The 7,999-nt window shown below is 39.7% G+C and overlaps 1 pseudogene across 1 annotated transcript; it reads right to left on the bottom strand.

Moving 5' to 3' along the window:
* Positions 1-3,189: 3,189 nt before the first annotated feature.
* Positions 3,190-7,540, bottom strand: LOC308677672 (C-type lectin BpLec-like; annotated as a pseudogene). The gene is made up of 6 exons: positions 7,441-7,540; positions 7,112-7,190; positions 6,852-6,943; positions 6,556-6,696; positions 5,524-5,638; positions 3,190-3,472 (listed from the first exon to the last, which is right to left on the bottom strand). The product of its transcript is annotated as a C-type lectin BpLec-like (transcript).
* Between the last annotated feature and the right edge of the window lie 459 nt (positions 7,541-7,999).

Genomic DNA, 7,999 nt, shown 5'->3' with positions numbered 1-7,999 from the left:
TTGGGTTGCAGTTTGGGCACTCGGTCACTAAAAGGTTCGCCATCACTGGGTTAGAATGCAATAATAATAATTATTATAATTATAATTATAATAATAGAGTTGGAAGGGACGTTGGAGGTCTTCTGGTCCAATCCCCTGCTCTAGTCCTCTGGTAGTTCCCCGGTGCTCCAGGATATTTGAAAGATATAGTTCAGTGGTTCTGAGATCATATCTGCCAGTTCCTTCAGAACCTTGGGGTGCAATCCATCTGGTCCTGGTGATTTGAACTCATCTAGGGTAGACAGGTGCTCACTTACCATTTTCTTGCCTATCTTAACCTGTGTTTCTAATCTGTATTTTACGGTACAGTTTTTGATAGGTTGTACTGTTCTTTCTCTTTGTGTAAAGACCAATGCAAAAAATGTGTTAAATAGTTCTGCTTTCTCCCTGTTGCTTGTCCCCTTCTTGCCACTTTCTCCCAATAATGGACCGATGATTTCCTTAACTTTTTTTCTTTTTTTTTTGAAAGCTTTTTTGTTATTTTTTACTTTTGTCACAAACCTTAGTTTGTTTTGAGCCTTAGCTTTCCTCACTTCAATTTTGCAGATGCAGGCTGTTTACTGATATTCTGCCTTAGTTATGTGCCCCTCTTTTTATACTTGTCCTTTTTATCTTTCAATTTATCAGAGAGTTCTTTATGCAGCCATGCTGGTTTCTTTTGAGAGCTGTTATTTTTCTTCTTTGTTGGTATTGTGAAAGACTGGGCTTTTATAATCTCACTTTTCAAAATTTCCCAAGCTTATTGACTTGTTTTCTTTTGAGGATTCTCATGCATAGAATCCTTTCCAAGCTCTCTCTAAGTTTATTGAAATTAGCTCTCTTAAAGTCCAAGACTCTAGTTTGACTATGTTCTATTGCTTGTGCTTGCATAATGTTGAATTCCAATATTGCATGATCACTCTCCCCCAATGTTCCTGTGGCCTCAACACCTTCTATCATTTCATCTCTGTTAGTGACAATTATGTCCAATATGGCCAATCCCCTTCTCTATTTTGGGGGAGAAAAGGTTGTCTGCTAGGTTTGTCAGGAATCTGTTTGATCTTCCACTTGGTGCAGAGTTTGTCTCCCAGTTGATGTCAGGGTAATTAAAGTCCCCCATTACTATTGTGATGTGCTTCCTACATACCTTAGTTAACTGACTAGCAAAAAGTTCATCTATTTTCTCTGTTTGGTTGAGTGGCCTATAGTATACATCTATGGCAATGTCATTTTTCCCCTTTATATTAACCCAAATGCATTCAAGACAGTTTTCATCATTGTTGTGCTCTATTTCTGTAGAGATGTAGTTATTTCTTATATAGAGAACAACTCCACCTCCTCTTTTGTTTGGACTGTTTCTTTTAAATAATTTAAATCCCTCTAGCTGTGTGTTCCATTTGTGGGTTTCATCCCACCAAGTTTCCATAATGGCAACAATATCATATCTGCCCTCATTTACCTGAATTTCTAATTCACCCTGTTTGTTGTTTATACTCTATGCGTTGGTGTATAGACATTTGAGTCCTTTATGACTGACCCTGTGTTTACTTTCTATATAACTTTTGTGGTGCCTGAGTTCCCCTATTTCCTTACCAACTGTTTGATTAATGCATTTGGTGTGGCACTCACTATTAAAAGCTTGATTTTGCTTGACAGCAAGGTTGATATTCTTATCTGCACACACATCTATGTTACATGCACTGATAAACCTATTAGTTTTAGATTCCTGGGACAGGAATGTTCTATATCAATTAATTCACTGTCTCCATTGTTCAATTTAAATATTTCCTCCAGAAAATCTGTGAATTTAATGCCAAGTAACTCAGTCCCTTTCTTTGCTGGATGCAAACCATCTCTTTTGTACAGTTTTTCACTGGACCACCTGCAGACATCATGACTAATATAACCAAAGCCTTCCTCTTTACACCACTCCTTTAGCCACATATTGAATTCTGCTATATGCTGGCCTTTTCCATTTTGTTCCTTATACACTGGTAAAACCTCTGAAAAACTAAGCCTACAGCCTATCCTACTAAGTTCCTGTCCCAAGCTTTGGAAATCATTCTGCACAGAGAGTACATCTTTTGGGGACAGATCATTAATGCCAAAATGTACAATAGCATCCACATCACAGTGGATGCTATTGCAAGTCAACTCTGCCCACAGTCAGGAGTTCGATTCTGACCAACTCAAAGTTGACTCAGCCTTCCATTTTTCCGAGGTTGGTAAAATGAGGACCCAGATTGTTGGGGCAATATCCTGACTCTGTAAAATGCCTAGAGAGGGCTGTAAAGCACGATGAAGTGATATAAAGTATAAATCTAGGTGCTATTATTATTGTTATTGGTTTAGAAGAGCAGATGATGTTTCTTCTTCTGCATTTACTTTAAAATGGGGGATCAAAAGTTGAGTAAGGGATTACAAAATTAGGTCTTTAAAGATGGGTCAGTGATTACAAAGTTCAGCATCCTAAATAAAGGAAAGGGGACAGAAAAGGAAGAAGGGGGAAGCAGGTTGGTATGGGAAAGCAAAGACTCTTAAGCTCTTCCAGATATGTTCAGACCTGTCTCACCATCTATTGGAGAATCCTTCAGCATACCATCAATCTCTCAGAGCCAGGGATATAAAAGGGGTGCAGGTTAACCAGGAACTATCAAGATAGGTTTGATCAGGGAAGTTAAGTGCACCGTCTTTTTCCTTCCCCTATTGCTAAGCACATTTGATTTGTGCTTAGATTGTAAGCCACTCTAAGTCTTCGGAGAAGGGCGGGATATAAATGGGATTAAAAAATAAAATAAAAAAAATTACATCTCTCCTGTTTTACACTTAAGATGAGACATCATCTGGACAATCTTTTTTTTTGTTGATTCTTGATTCAGAATTTCCTTATAAGGCACTTTACTTATGCCAGCTTTTTGTAACTATTGTGGTTAGGGATTCACTGCTCCTTCAACACTTTGTATATACTTAGTTGGAAAAGTTATGTGTTTTCTCCCCTCTATTTCATTCATTCCTTTTATTCCTTTCTCCTCAAACACTGGGATGAAACACTTGGATTTGACCCAGCCAATACAACTGTTTACACTCCTCCCAACCTCACCAAGTGTTGTCATCTCCTGTTCTTAAATGACAGAAATATACTCAGAAGCTTTGCACATATGTGCTGTAGAGGTTTTATTAGTGTTGTATCGCCACCGAGAAAAGTCAGGAGATGGGGTAAAGGGAAAGTTGTCTATTCTAAGAGGAAATGTGGATAGAAAAGGGAAAGTTCTGGTCTGTCATTCTGAATGCTTCAAAGGCGGTGAAATCAACAGGGTGTCAATCAAATCTGCAGGTATTTCATAGTTGGTACTGGTTGCATCCCAGCTACATTTGCTCAGATGGCTCTACAGACGGTACTTACAGATGTAAGCATTAGGACTGCTACATGGCTTATCATTCCACAATTTAAAATCTAAAATGCAAAAGATAGGACAAAATTTAATTCTTAATTCCTTCAGCAGTGACCTAGAAAATATTGTCACCCTTTAAATTTCATAAAAATATCTCCAGAGGCCCCAAGAGAATTTCCCAGGAAAAGCCGAAAGAATGTTGACTTCCAGGGAATAAATGGAGAACTGGAAGCAGTTAATATTCCACAACCATCATCCACCCAAAAAAATATTTTCAATTGCTATTGTAAAATTAAAAGTCCCTCTCTTTATGGCAGAAAGAGATTTAGGAGTCTGGAAAAAGAGAAGGGAAGGGAAGGGAAGGGAAGGGAAGGGAAGGGAAGGGAAGGAAAGGAAAGGAAAGGAAAGGAAAGGAAAGGAAAGGAAAGGAAAGGAAAGGAAAGGAAAGGAAAGGAAAGGAAAGGAAAGGAAAGGAAAGGAAAGGAAAGGAAAGGAAAGGAAAGGAAAGGAAAGGAAAGGAAAGGAAAGGAAAGGAATTCATATGAATTTTTTTCTCCTGATCTCACAATTCCAAAACCACTTTTTAATCTAGAAGTGAGAGATGTAGGTGCTGACCTTAATTGCCCATGATTATTAAACTATATGAAGAAAATTCCTGAGTTAAAAATAGAAAGTGGAACACATTAACTACAGATACACAAATGAATGCATAAATAAGTGCTAGTAACTGACAGTGGAAAGGGACACAGTGGCTCAGTGGGTTAGGACGCTGAGCTTTTTGATCAGAAGGTCGGCAGTTTGACGGGTCGAATCCCGAGTGCCGCATAACAGAGTGAGTGCCTGTTACTCATCCCAGCTTCTGCCAACCTAGCAGTTCGAAAGCACGTAAAAATGCAAGTAGAAAAATAGGGACCACTACGGTGGGAAGGTAACAGCGTTCCATGTGCCTTTGGCATCTAGTCATGCCGGCCACATGACCACGGAGATGTCTCGGACAAGCACTGGCTCTTCGGCTTTGAAACGGAGATGAGCACCAGCGCCTAGAGTTGGAAACGACTAGCACGCATGTGCAGGGGAACCTTTACCTTTACCTTAACTGACAGTGGATCCTGCTGTTGCAATGGCAATCCTTGGTGGAGCAGTGGGCTAATGCCTCCTTAAGTAACACCAGCTGCCTGCAATTAGTGCAGGTTCGAGTCCCACCAGGCTCAAGGTTGACTCAGCCTTCCATCCTTCCGAGGTAGGTAAAATGAGGACCCAGATTGTTGGGGGCAATAAGCTGACTTTGTAATAATGCCACTGGGGGGGGGGCAAAAGCCCTAATAAGCAGGCATATACATAGAATGAAGGCTATTGCTAAGCACATTGATTTGTGCTTCTTAGATTGTAAGCCGCCCTGAGTCTTCGGAGAAGGGCAGGATATAAATGGGATTTTTTTAAAAAAAAATTTCCTTCTGGATTATTTTGGTTGAACCAGTCATTTTTTCACATCATGCAGAGAATCTGTCCAAAGTACTTCGCTTGATCCAAAACATTTACGCAAAGGCAGGCAAGATCCCACTAAGATCTTGCATGGCAAAAATTTCAAGCATCAAAAAATGTTTAACTCATAATTGTCCTGCCCTTTCATTACACTTTGGACCTGCTCTGTGACGTGCCTACCATGCTCTTCCTAACAAGAGGTTCAGTTTTGAGCATTCAGTAGGACATGGCATGCTCATTTGAAAAGATTTAGGCCATTTTTCTCCATCTCATTGCTTTTCAGATCTGTTGCACCTCCGTTGATGCTGGAAAGTTTACTCTGGTGGGGACCAGATTTGGAAAGGCTAAATTGTATCTGGATAACAATTATCCAGCTTTGCCCTCATGGAATGCTAACTATTACTCTTAAAAGGCTATTATTAAAAGAGAGAGAGAGAGAGAGAGAGATTGAGAGAGAGAGAGGACATCTTCAGTTTTCAATTATGAAAAGCTCCGTGAAACATATGGGCTCCATTCCTCTGACTGATGGGATGAGTCCAAATTCAAAAAAACAAACTCTAATTTTCATGACTGGATCTGACTTGAAAATAATGGCTCATTAGAGAATACCAGCTAAGAAGTGTTGGCTTACCCGAGTCATGTGTCACCTCCGTACAGTGCTCCTCCTGATTAGAGTTGTCTGGCTGGTTTGTCATCCAGGCTCTGAAGTTGTAGGTGGATTCATCAGCCCATCTCCATCGCCTTTTCTGTTGATGAAAGACAGACCGCAATCACATGTTAAGAAGGTAAGTAACCACCTGGAATGATAAACTACACAGATTAGCTGAAAGAGTTGAGCGGTGGGCAGCTCTTAGATACTAGCTATGATGAAGAAGTTCAAGCAATTTTCCAAGGGGGTCAAGTTACAATTTTTGTAGTGCATATGCATTGAAATAAAGAATCTCAAGGCATCATATCATGACTAATTCACGACAGTGAATGTGGTGGAAATTTATATTCGCCACCATCATATGTTGCATCTAACATTCAGCTCTATGAAAGTTTGGATTGCCAGAGGTGAATTTTGTGAAATATTTTGGACTATTGCAACCACTCTTCGCCCACCGTTCATATTTGCCTGAAAGGTAGAGGTGGAAGGCCGCTTACAATGAACTTTTGTTATTATACTGTCAGGATGAAGTGGTCCCCCCTTCAAAAAAAAGGGAGGGAGTGAAATACCTAGCACTGGTTATAATTTAGAAGCCTTCTTGATATCACAGAAGTCAGTGCAGGATGTGGACTAGTTTGAGGCCCTAAACTCAATAAAGCTTGGAAGGGCCTATTGTTAAAGACATGCACCAGAAATGCATCTGAAATCTAAAGTGTAGCTAAAGAGGACTGTATATGTGTATCCTGCCTCTTTTAATATCCTGTAGAATCTTTTATTTTGGGGAGGGGGAACTTCTCAAACTTCAAATATAGATTATTTAGCTTATGCCTAAATCCAGCACTGACTGCAGTTATGAGCATCAACAAACAATCTCAGGTCCTAACAATACATTATCCTCGGCAAACAGCTCACCCAAAATAACTGAAGCGTGTGTGTAAAATTACTGTGTGAAGATTACAAACTGTGGATCAGGAATGGGAAAAAATCAAATAAAACGAAATATGTTGGACTCACCCCAGAAATATCAAAGAGCCCTATCCAGACACTGCTAAGGAATTCCTGTTTGTCTTTCATGTATAGAGACAACAGTGAGGACTCTTGGCGGCTGAGGACAGAGGCAAGATGACATCCTGGCCCGTGGCTCTGGCACTCGAGCTAGGAAGAGAGGGAAGACACAAAAATGGCACTCCATTCTCATGAGTGGGATTGTCTCAAACTTTAAACCTTGCACATCTCCATTTGTGTGATTTTGGTTTCTCAGGAAACCTTTCACCACACCTGGACTGGTGAAAAAAAAGGGGGGGGCTTACCTCAGCAGCATCCCAATCTAATTTTTCATCGAAATATCCATAGCAGTTCCCCTGTTTCTGCAACCAGTCTGTGGGGCATGACGCAGCCCTGGCTGCAAGGAGAAAAAAGCAGAATATTCATTTTCTAGTGCACCTCAGCAATACAATTTCAGAATGCTGGGAGATTACCTGACCTGTATAGGACATATGAAAATTTCTGGCTTATCTGAATTGTTTAATTCTCTATGTTTCCCATATCATGATTAATTTGGGGGGCTCACCTCCCAAAAAAGGATTGGTGATCAAGATTCCAAGGCAACAGAGGCCGAAATATATGGAAAATCCCATCTTCTGGTTGCCCTTTAGGAGAATAGAGAAATAGATGTATAGAAGGATTAATAGAGTGGCAATTCATATTAGCCTGCTGAGAAAGAAAGCAAATTTTTGAGGTCCATCATTTCATTCTGAATCTAGTTTACCTGCATACTTTGCTATTGCGGTGTCTAGCATACAACCTATGGAAAATTCTATTTCTACTTCAAAAAATTCTCTCCTTATAGCAATGCCATGTCACTATACAGATAGCAGAGACTATCTAACCAGCACTTACCAAGAATGCCTTCAGCCTCTCACTTTGCAAAGTTCTTCAACTGGAGAGGTTGAATTGGTGGACAGTTGGACTGGTGGACTCTCACTTTCTGAGCAACCATTAAATAGTCTCCAGATAGGCCTGGCACAAAATCAAGATGCATGACTTTCTTCAAGGATTTCCTGGTCCACCCTCTTCTTTTTCCCATAACTGATAGGAAAGGAAATGAAGCTCAGACTGAAAGATAATTGGCAAGTATTTCCTTGGGTAAAAAAAAGAGTTATCAAAATATATACCCATTGATTCTACATCCTAGTGGGAAGCAAAGACTATGGTTTATTAATCATTCGTCATATTTACTTGTTTTCTTTATTCTGTTGGTTTTAAGTGTCATGTTTTCTAGTTTATGTCATGTCAAATATTTGTCATGTCAAACACCGATTCTTCCCTCAGATTTGCCCTGGGAAAAAACACTAAGCTTCCATTCTGTGTGTTTTGTTTCTAATTTTTATTAAAAGTTTTACAAGAATATAAAAGCTAACACAAGTTAATGCAGAGCCAAGCAAGCAAAGATAAAAGA

The sequence above is a fragment of the Vipera berus genome (assembly GCF_964194415.1).
Source record: "Vipera berus genome assembly, chromosome: Z".
NCBI lineage: Eukaryota > Metazoa > Chordata > Lepidosauria > Squamata > Viperidae > Vipera > Vipera berus.
The sequence above is the reverse complement of the archived record's forward strand: the minus strand, read 5'-3'. Positions and strand labels throughout refer to the sequence as shown.